Source organism: Delphinapterus leucas, chromosome 6 (genome assembly GCF_059928025.1).
Source record: "Delphinapterus leucas isolate spDelLeu-1000000601 "Yukka" chromosome 6, BTC_Dleu_Yukka2, whole genome shotgun sequence".
Lineage (NCBI taxonomy): Eukaryota > Metazoa > Chordata > Mammalia > Artiodactyla > Monodontidae > Delphinapterus > Delphinapterus leucas.
Genome location: NC_143134.1, coordinates 19,905,262 through 19,917,190, shown reverse-complemented (window position 1 = coordinate 19,917,190; position 11,929 = coordinate 19,905,262).

Genomic DNA, 11,929 nt, shown 5'->3' with positions numbered 1-11,929 from the left:
ATGTGACATATGGTAAAACAGATCTCCTTTAATGCCAAACAACACAATCACAATGGACTCGTCTGTTTCAGGTCTCTCCTGGATTTCCTTTACACAGTTAAGCTCAGGCCTTTTGCAGGATCAATGTGTTTATTCCTGAAGTGGCATCTTACATCATTTTATGGCTCCTTCCACAGGCTACCAGCTGTGTGAGCCTCCCTCAGAACCACAAAGTACATTAACTAGGAACAGAAGGAAAGGGAAGGGAAAGGGCAGTATAAAGGAGACTTTAATTTCACTTTACTGGTTTTTGCCAAATTATAGCATCATGCCATATGGCGTATGCATGATGGTACTGGATCTGGAAAAAGCCAGTAGAGTTAAAGGAAGAAGATGGGAGAGGAGACACATGGGAGATGGGCACATAAATAAAGCAACTGGGGAGAAATGAAGTTCACTGGGGGATACCAAGATAAGACGTAGAGCCATCAATCCCTCCACAGGCCTTGGTCTGCAGCCTCCTATACCTGCTCCCCAAACTCACACCCCTAGACAAAGACCCTCTTCAGTGCTCACTTATCCACTGTGATTATGTGCTCCAACAATGTTCCCTGGTCAAAAGTACGTTCCTTATAGGCTTCTTGCTCAAGGTATAAAATTCCACTGTAAAACAGCAATTCCAATAAGTGTATTTTTAAAGTTTTTCTTTTCAAGATGTAGCTACACAGTCGGCCCTCCAGATCTGTGGGTTTCACAACACAGATTCAACCAAACCCATTTTGATCTGCGGTTGGTTGAATCCGTGGACACGGAACCCGCGGATACGGAGAGCTAGCTGTACTACGCCATTTTCTACAAGGGATTGGAGGTTGCTCTGATTTTGGTATCCGAGGGAGATCCTAGAACCAATCTCCCGCAGATACTGAGGGACCACTGTATACAGGAAGAGTAGTGAATTAAGACGTTCTCTCTCAGGTCTGCAGGGCAGCTGCCTGAAATCAGTCAGGTCTGAGAGAAAAGCGAAGGGAAGAGGAATCCCATTTAATAAGAGTGGAGACTGGTTCAGGCGTCCATTCTTTCCCATTCTCTCTCTCAGCGACTATGCTTCTTCTACTCTTCCTCACACCAATGGTCAGGAAGACTGGTTTAGGCACCATTTCTCCAGAATCCTCTGCGTTTTCCAGGTCTTATTCTCTTCCTTCCATCTGGATTTCCATTCTGCCTACAATCCCCAATTCAGCTAAGATTTTGTCTGCCCTTTAAAATCAAACTCAAATGTCATTTGATCTAAGTCTTCTACCATCCTCCCAGGCTACCTCTTTCCTACACTTCTCTGCTAGCACCTTATTCTGACATTTATCTGTGTGTTTGTCAATCCTATTATCAGATTGCAAACTCCTTTAGGGGAGGCACCATGTCTTACTCTGCTTCTATTTCCAGCTCCTACTACACTGCCTGGAACATACGAGTGTTTAATAAACGTTTGCTGGATTAAGTAAGATGCAGAGTTAATGAGACCTTTGATTTTCCAGGGGCTTATTTACACATTCTTTTCACACTTCCATGTAGGAAGGCATTAAACCAAAAATGCAAGGGAACAAACCTCTTTGTGCAGTAAAATAAGTTCCAAAAACGCTAATTAAAAAGCATTTCCCATTAAAAGAACAGATTTAAGAACAGTAACTCCATCCTCACATACCTAGTTAGTTAAAACGCATATGCTTTTGTGCCATGGATTTGAAAGTCATGAACTTGAAAATCAGTTCCCCTTCGCTTTGTGAGCTCTGAATTGTGTTTCCTTCCCCGTTTGATTAACATCAATGACACCCAGAACAATGGCAGGAAGGGGTCTGGAGGTGCCCGTGATGTTATCAGTGGCTGCAGGAGGACCAACTTGGGAGCCTGAGCTGGGGCCTGGCCAGAAAAGAAAGTACCAGAAAAGAGGATTAAATGTATCATTCTTATTTGTTATTTGAATACAGCTCTGAAAGGTTTGTTTCTGTATTGAAGAGATTTTCAAACCCATACAGTAGAATTTACAAATATAAATGAGTCCTCTCTCCCCTAAAGTCTATAGGCTTATTCCCTTGACATTGCCATCGCTGACAACGAATTTGGAATTCCTCCTTGGGAACTGCCTCTGATTCGAGGCATCCAAGACTTTCTTTTAAATCTAAAATGACATTCTCAAGTTGGGTCACTCACCTCCTTTTATCAGATTTCACTCCAAATTATTTGGAGCTGGTTTCAAAAATGAAATCTGTTCTGAAATGACACAGAGTTATGACCACTGAGGATATGTAAGGAACGTGCCTCTGATACTGACGGCCACAGCCATAGTCACCTCTGGAGCAAGCATGGAGAGTGCCATGCTGGTGCTGCAAGAGAGAGGATGCTCATTCAGACATACCGAATTCTGGCAGGTTTATTTAAAGGGCAGGTTCCTCGCCTTCATCTGTGATCATGAGCCTATCTGTAGAAGAAGAACAATGATCTGCAGGGGCGCAAAATACTAATTATGTGAGATGATGGAGGTGATAACTCACTTTATTGTGGTGATCATTTCACAATATACACGCATATCAAATCATCAGGTTGTACACCTTAAAGGTACACAATGCTGTCTACCTATTATATCTCAATAAAGCTGGAAAAAAATAAAGAGATGTAGGTTATTTTTTCAAAAAAGAAGGAAGGGAGGAAGGAAGGAAATGATCTACAGGGATTAAATAAGGAGAACGTAAAGAAGAACAGAGCATCATTTGTTCATTCACTCAACTGACATTTATTAAGCACTCACTCTACAAAAGTGCTGCCCCAGGGGCTAAGGCTATAGATGCATGAGGCTCGGTTCTTACTCTCTCAAAATATTCACACACTGGTTGGGTTGAGAGACACGGAAAATTTCCATACTATTTCAGTGCTTTCAGGAAAGCATGCACAGGCTGTGGAGAAAAGGGAATCCTTGTACACTGTTGGTGGGAATGTAAATTGGTGCAGCTGAAATGGAGCAGGACCCTGTGGTCCTTCCCCTCCACGTCCTCCACCTGCCTTTTGTCTGTGGAAAAACTTTAGCCAAAGAATTAGTTTAATTAGAGAAGTGAGAAAATGCAGAAGCAAAGAAAGCAGTCCAACAAGACTAAATAATAATAGTGTAGTCATTCAGCAAAGTCAAGGACCTTTAGTTCCTCCTCAAGGGCTATAGATAATATTCTGAGCCATGTCCTTTGAGCTGTTTTGTAGATACTGAAGCCCCCACCAGGTAGAAGAAGTTAATTACATAATGACCACACTGTAGCCATGACATAAGCTGCCACAATTCTGAGAACTGGTGTCAAAGAAATGGGAACAAACCAACCCTGGAACTAAAGACTAACTGTACTTAAAACAAGACGACGCTGAGCAGACCACCACACGACCAATTTCAAGACGACTGTCAGAGCTGACTGTGCTGTTTCCCTCCACCAATAAAAGCTCTTGCCCCCTGATTGTCAGTAGGGGGGAGTCGGCCTTTGGACAGGAGTCCACCCTCCCCCACCCCATTGCTGGTATCCAAAATAAAGCAAACTTTCCTTTCCACCAAACTTGCCTCTTTACTGGCTTTTGAGCAGCGAGCATTTTTTGTGCCCAACGTGGGGCTGCGCTCTCACGACACCTGGCTCCCAAGGGTTTCCCTGAGTAGAGCCATGGCCATGATAATGTGCCAAGATGGCTGCAATGAGCTCACTGCTTGTGGCTCTCTGACCCTGAGAGAGGGATCTGGGGGGATGTTCTTAGCAGCCGCCAAAACCATTTGTTTTGGGGATCCTCCCTGTTTCTCCCCTGCTCGGCACTGGCTGCCAACTTACCCTTTTCCTTGGTGGAATGGAAAGATGCATCTGAACGAGCTGGACATTTAGATTGCTTCCACATCTTGTCTATTATAAATAATATTATTCTCTAATACTACACATGCGGTACGCGGGCCTCTCACTGTTGTGGCCTCTCCCGTTGCAGAGCACAGGCTCTGGGCGCGCAGGCTCAGCGGCCATGGCTCACGGGCCCAGCCGCTCTGCAGCATGTGGGATCTTCCCGGACCGGGGCACGAACCCGTGTCCCCTGCATCGGCAGGTGGACTCCCAACCACTGCGCCACCAGGGAAGCCCTAATACTATACATTTTTTAAGAACTTTAAGGAAGATGAATTCATGATGTTTCTTCGTGGCCTACATTGATAGTAGATGAAGTTTCTCTTGATATATTCCCATTAATAAACAATGAAGTGATCCCTAATAAATTAATGTAGACATAAATCATCAACAACTGCTAGCATCACAAAAAAAGACAACCAGACATTATCTGCTTTTTGATGGACGAAAACACCACCACCTATAGACTTGTCAAAAAAAATCAAACCCAATTCTAATGTAGGCTCGAGGTCCAACTACCAATTTACAGGAAGAAGAGAAGAAAAAAGAACATGTTAAATGATACATAAACATGTGATCAGAAAAGTCCGGACAGTGGGAACTCTATGAACCTATACATTTAAAAGAAACATAATCTCACCACAAGAAAAATATTTATAACCATGTGTGGCAATAGGTGTTAACTAGAGTTACTGTGGTGATCATTTTGCAATATATACAAATATCAAATCATTAAGTTGTACACCTGAAACTAATATAATGTTATAAATCAATTATATCTCGATTAAAAAGATTTGACTGGATTAATAAAACAAAAAAAAGAGACAAACCTTAAATAAAGATCACTGAGAGGGCTTCCCTGGTGGCGCAGTGGTTAAGAGTCCGCCTGCCGATGCAGGGGACATGGGTTCGTGCCCCGGTCCGGGAAGATCCCACATGCCGCAGAGCGGCTGGGCCCGTGAGCCATGGCCGCTGAGCCTGCGCATCCGGAGCCTGTGCTCCACAACGGGAGAGGCCACAACGGGAGAGGCCACAACAGTAAGAGGCCCGCGTACCACAAAAAAAAAAAAATCACAGAGGCAGAATGAATAAATAAATAAAAGAGACATAAAAGACATATCAGCCAACACAATAGGTGAGCCATTTGTAGATCTTGAGTCAAAGTCACAAAATTTGGGGAATTCCTGGTGGTCCAGTGGTTAAAACTCCACCCTTCCACCGCAGGGGTCCAGTGGTTAAAACTCCACCCTTCCACAACAGGAGCTAGTGTGACCAGGGGTTCAATCCCTGGTCAGAGAACTAAAATCCCGCATGGCACACAGCGCAGCCAAAAAAAAAAAAAAATAGTCAAAAATATTTTTAAGTTCATGAAGTTTATAGAACAACTGGAAATTAAAAATGGATTGAATACTTGATATTAGGAAATTATCCTTTACTGTCCATGGTGTGATACAGTTATCATGGTTATAGGTTGTTTGTTTTGGGTTTTTTTTTTGCAGAGTCCTTATCTTTTGGAGATGAAATTTTTATGAATGAAAATGTATGATACCTGAGATTTGCATCAATATAACATGGGAAAGTAGAAGTGGGTAAGACTGGCCATGAATTCATGGTTGAATGGTAGGTACATCCATGTTCATTATGGTATTCTCCTTACTTCTGTGTTTAAAATATTCTATAATAAAAAATGTTTTTGAAAAAAATAATAATCTGTACATCCCTTGCCAAGTTAGCTAGCTCTCCATCATACATTATCCATCAGAGAAAGGGATCCAGTAGCATCAATCCCCTGGGGCTGTTCATGTCTATTAATATTTAGAAAATGCTTTCATGTTTGAAGATGAAACCATACAATTATAAGGTATTATTACTATATTAGAATTAAATAAATTACACCGTAAATTTGGAAATCCAAACATGATCACCACCTGACTTAAAGTTTGGGTCAGGTGGAGAAAGAGCTTCCTGAGAAATGCCCATATGGAGCCAATGATCAAATGTTGATTCAAATGACATTCTTTCCCATAGGCGACAACCCCCCAGGCAGAGCAAATCTGAGGCAAAATTGCTAAGAATTAAGTACCCCCCCATCTTACTGTTCAAGATACATCTTCTGCCTCTCCTATTCCCTCCTCGATGCTAGTAATGAACCCATGTTACACCTGAGCCCTCGAAATTACCCTGCCAATTAAGACTTTATTCATTCATTCATTTTACTCAACAAACATTGAGTTTCTACTCTGTGCTGGCAACGCAGATATGAACAAAGTTCACCCTGGCAGAGCTTATAGGCTATTAGGAAAGCAATCTAAATAAATCATTACAAGGCCACCACAGGAGGTATGGACGAAGTGGGAGCAGAAGAGAGGGAGTTACTAAGTCCCTGTGGGAGGATCTGGGAAAGTGTCACCAGGCCAGTGATATTTACCCTGCCTCGTAAAGGATGAGGTGCTTACAGGCGGAGTCAAAGGAGAAAGGGGCTTCCCTGGTGGCGCAGTGGTTGAGAGTCCGCCTGCCCATACAGGGGACACGGGTTCGTGCCCCGGTCCGGGAAGATCCCAAAGGCCGCATAGCGGCTGGGCCCGTGAGCCATGGCTGCTGGGCCTGCGCGTCCGGAGCCTGTGCTCCGCAACGGGAGAGACCACAACAATGAGAGGCCCGCGTACCGCAAAAAAAAAAAAAAAAAAAAAAGGAGAAAGGCACTCAAGATGTATTAGTCAGTGTTCTCCAGAGAAACAGAACCAGTAGGATGTGTAGAGATACATGGAAGAGGAAATTTATTCTAGGGATTGGCTCATGTGGTTATGGAGGCCAACAAGTCCCACAATTTGCCCTCTGCAAGCTGGAGACCCAGAAGAGCCAAGGGTGTAATTCAGGCCAAGTCCAAAAGCCCAAGAATCAGGACAGGCGAACACAGAGATCCCAGCTCAAGCAGGCAGAGCGGATTTGCCTTTCCTCATCTTTATGTTCTATTTGGGCCCTCAGTGGATTAGGTTCTGCCCATCCACCTTGGGGAGGGCACTTGCTTTACTCAGTCTCCTGATTCAAATGCTAGTCTCCTCTGGAAACACCCTCAGAGACACGCCCAGAAATAATGTTTTACCAGCTACCGAGGCATCCCTTAGCCCAGACAAACTGACACCTAAAATTAATCATCACACAAGCCAAAGGGAGTAACACAAAATCGTCAGAGGGTCTGTAGAAAACTTACTTGTGGATGGAGGAGGTGAGTTTGGAAACCTGGGTGGATCGGTTCTTGAAAAGCCCTACAGGGAATTCCCTGGTGGTCCAGTGGTTAGGACTCGGGCTTTCAGTGCCAGGGGTCTGGGTTCAATCACCAGTCAGGGAACTAAGATTCTGCAAGCTACACAGTGTGGCCAAAACAAAAACAAAGACAAGAAAAAAAAAAGAAAAAGAAAAGCCCTGTACACTGTGCTAGAAACTTTATCCTGGGGACCCCTGGAAGCTTTCTAAGGAAAAAAAAAATGCCTTCAAATCTGTGTTAGACAGAACGTTTACTTGTCTTTGGAACCTGTGAGACTATAAATTCTTTGCCTGGGCTTGTTTTCTCTTGTAACCCCAGTTCCCAGGACAGATTTAGACCTTTTGCAAGGGTCAGACTTAAAGTCAGTCATTTCCATTTTTTTTAGACACAATAGCTACAAACAATGCTTTGGAAAGGAGCCTGTGGAAGAAAAAAATAAAAGAGGCCTCTTTCCCTTAAAATAATTCTAGCCTGGCAACAGGAGCTAGTGTGACCTTCATTCCCAGTCCAAAGTCTCTCCTCCAAAGTGTCCCTTGAAAGAAACTGAAAAGGGACTTAGAAGTCAGAGGTCACATGCCTGGCCATAAGTATTAAGGTTCCTATACAAAGGGGAAGAGAAAAATGTAGGCCCCAAGTTCCCTGAAAGGAAGGTAAAGGGAGTTCATCTTAAAAGAAGGACTTGCATCCTCACTGTGGGACTTTGGTTAGAGAAGGAGCATAGAGCAGTATTTCCCAAGGTGCTTCCTTCCCAGTTCATGGGAATTTAGTTTCAGTCTGTGGCAAAGGTGGGTGGTTGGATATCTGAAAACTCAGGACTACCACTGGGAATTTGGAAAGAGTTGTAAACTCTCAGAGAGCTCAGGGGCTCAACTTCCCACAGCCAGCAGGGAGAAATCCCAGTTGGAGGGGTCTCCTTTGCTTGGGTGGAAAGAGCTCTGAGTCTTGGTCAGTGGGTTTTCAGGGGCCAGAGAACAGCAGTGACTTGGGGTGTAGCAGGGACTCATAAAGGGAAGCCTAGGGACCCTCAGCTTTCTAGCTGGACCTTTGGTGAGTTGCCCGTGGACTTGGTGGGAAACAGCTATAGAGGATGCCTGTGGATAAGGAAGCAGTTTCTAGGAGAGCTGGTGAAGTCTTAGCAAAATCAGGTGGGGGGACTTCACTGGCAGTCCAGAGGTTAAGACTTCGTGCTCCCAATGCAGGGGGCATGGGTTTGATCCCTGGTTGGGGAACTAAGGTCCCACATGCCCTGCGGCCATAAAAACAAGAATCAGTTGGGAATTCCACCTTGAGGATTGGATTTACTGCCCCTGAATCACAGTCTCCTGATAGCAGTGCTCTGTGATGTCCCTGATTCTGGTCCCTGGCTAGAATTGGGACCACATAAATGCCAGCTCAGGCCTCATTGGGTTATTGACACTTTTAATTTTATTTTATTTATGTATTTATTTATTTTTGCGGTACGCGGGCCTCCCACTGCTGTGGCCTCTCCCGTCGCGGAGCACAGGCTCCGGACGCGCAGGCTCAGCGGCCACGGCTCACAGGCCCAGCCGCTCCGTGGCACGCGGGATCCTCCCGGACCGGGGCACGAACCCGTGTCTCCTACATCGGCAGGCGGACTCTCAACCACTGCGCCACCAGGGAAGTCTTGACACTTTCTAGTCCTCTGATAATATGACTTTGTCTTAACTCACTCTTTCTCTAACAGACTCATCCCAGTGTCCAACCTTAGCATCTAAAGCTCCTGGGTTAAGCCATACATGAGCGAAGTTTTGTTTTTCCAAGATAATCTACTTAGGTCCTTTGACATAACTTGATTCCTATTTTCTGCCGTTTTCATCCTCCTTCTTATTCATAGACATTTTTAAGAATGTGTGTGACACCTTATGAATTTATTAGCAATTACTAGCCATGGATAATTCATTTTTTTCTATTGTTCCACCATTGACGGCCTGTCATCTACAACCACTGTAGCTTAGTTACCATTGTGTGTGTGACCAACTTGGACTTTTTTTTTTGCGGTACACGGGCCTCTCACTGCTGTGGTCTCTCCCATTGCGCAGCACAGGCTCCGGACGCGCAGGCTCAGTGGCCATGGCTCACGGGCGCAGCCGCTCCGCGGCATGTGGGATCTTCCCGGACCGGGGCACGAACCCGTGTCCCCTGCATCGGCAGGTGGACTCTCAACCACTGCGCCACCAGGGAAGCCCCAGCTTGGACTTTTTCATTGAATCTGTTTGTGGTCCAGTTGGTCTAAATATCAATCATGATGCACAATCGGGCATGGTGATCTCTCATAAGCTAAAGTCACGTTGCACAAAGTCTACAGTATCTTTAAAAATTCCTTTGTAAATATACTGGAGTATTTATTGTATTTGTTTGTGTTTATTTTTTTAATTTTAATTTAAAAGTGAAAAGTATTGCTGAAATATTAAAGCAATGATTTTTTTTTCTCCTCATTGGAGGAAGAGGAGAGTGAAATAGGAGAAGCCTCCACTTGACTGCCAGCACCCCGCCCAACCTTGCCCAAATATCAGCTTTTATCAAGCCTTGGCCCCCATTACAACTGATCCCTGCCTCTCAGCCATATAGGCCACTCTCCTGCCTTCCCTCCCCACACGGCTTTTTTACCCCTGTTTCCATACTGCTCCAGTCACCAGCCTGCTTCCTTGCAGCCCCAGTCCTGCCCCAGCTCCAGAACCCATCCTGACAGAGCCAGAAGGGGCAAAAAAAGACTTTTGTGGCTACAGCCCCTCAGCACAAAGAATACCTCTTATTGTGTAGGTTTGTAGTGTTTCAGGGCTAAGCAAGGCCCAGCTCACACCCTCTAGTGATGGTTTTCATCTTACATCTGAGTTCTTAGCATGATGCTGTGCTCCCCACCTGCATTCCTGATTCCTGCCTAAGCCCCCAACCCTATTAGACTGGACCATGCCTTGTTTTGGCCAGGCCCCCAGCTAGGATGTGCATCCTGGAGAGAGACAGGCTGGATCCCCCTGTGCTGCCCACCTGCTTAATTTTCAAGTGGAGTCTGTTTCCTGCATCCCCCAGTGCTGCCTGGAACAGTGTGCTTGGGACCTCCTGGGCCCACTCCTAACCCACACTTCTTACTGCTGTCCCTGGACTGACGTCTTCAGATTCCTTAACTAACCCTGTGCCCAGCCCTGCAACGAGTGAAGACTGTTTCCTCCCCTTGTGCACTGTTGGTGGGAATGTAAAATAGTACAGCCATTACAGAAAACAGTAGGGAGGTTCCTCCAAAAATTAAAAATAAGACTGCCTTATGATCCAACAATCTCACTTCTGGGTATATATTCAAAAGAAATGAAATCAGTATCTCAAAGAGATGTCTGAACTCTCATGTTCATGGCAGTATTGTTTACAATAGCCAAGACATGGAAACAGCCAAAGTGTTCATCAATGGATGAATGGATAAAGAAGATGTTGTCTTGGGAATTCCCTGGCGGTCCAGTGGTTAGGACTCTGCGCTTTCACTGCCCAGGGCGAGGGTTCAATCCCTGGTTGGGAAACTAAGATCCCACAAGCTGCATGGTGTGGCCAAAAAGAAAAAAGAAAACATGGTCTATATACACAATGGAATATTGTTCAGCCTTTAAAAACATGGAAATCCTGCCATTTGTGACAATGTGGATGAACCTGGGGGACATATGCTAAATGAAATAAGAAAGAAAACTACTGCATGAGCTGGAGGGTAGATATGAAGTGTTCTCATCTCACACACACAAAGATAACTACATGAAGTGATGGATACGTTAATTAGCTTGATTGTGGTGATTATTTCAAACTGCAGAGGTATTTCAAAACATCCAGGGAATTCCCTGGTAGTTCAGTGGTTGGGACTCCGTGCCCTCACTGCCGAGGGCCCGGGTTCAATCCTTGGTCGGGGAACTATGATCCCACAAGCCACGCAGCTCGGCCAAGAAAAAAAAAAATCCAGTTGTACACCTTAAATATATACAATTGTTATTTTTCAACTGTACCTCAATAAAGTTGGGGGGAAAGACTGTTTCCTCTTTTTAAATTGCCTTCCCCCTTTCTAGTCCAAACCTACCCATCTTCCCTTGACTGTCCCCACCCACGGAAATTTCTCCTTCTCTCAACTCCTCCTACACTTAAAAGAAGAACCACAGTTTAGTACATAATTATATCCTTCCTTTATTTGTTCCCTGTTCCCATCTCACCGACTAATTTGTAAACTCATAAGTGCAGAGACTAAGTCTTTCTACGATGCCGTGTTCTTATTAGCCGACTCATTCATTAATTCAGCGGATATTTCAGTGACTACTCTGTCTCAGGCTTTACTGTTCAGGATACAGAGTTGCAGGAGGCAAGGTGGCAAAGATAAACAGGATGCCTGCTCTCAAAGCAGGAAGACAGGCCATCAAATAATCACACAAATCAGTGTAAAATTACATCAGAGAGCCACTATGGAAAACAATATGGCTGTTCCTCAAAATACTAATAAGCGAATTATCAGATGATCCAACAATTGCACTTCTGGGTATTTAGTCACACGGACCGAAAGCGGGGGTCTCAAAAAGATATTTGTACACCTGTGTTCATAGCAGCATTATTCACAATGACCAAAAGGTGGAAGCAATCCAAGTGTCCATCAACAGAGGAATGCAAAAACAAAACGTGGTCTCTCCGTACAATGCAATATTATTCAACCTCAAAAAGGAAGGAAATTCTGACATATGCTGCAACATGGATGAATTCTGAGGACATTCTACTAAGTGAAATAAGCAAGTCCCAAAAG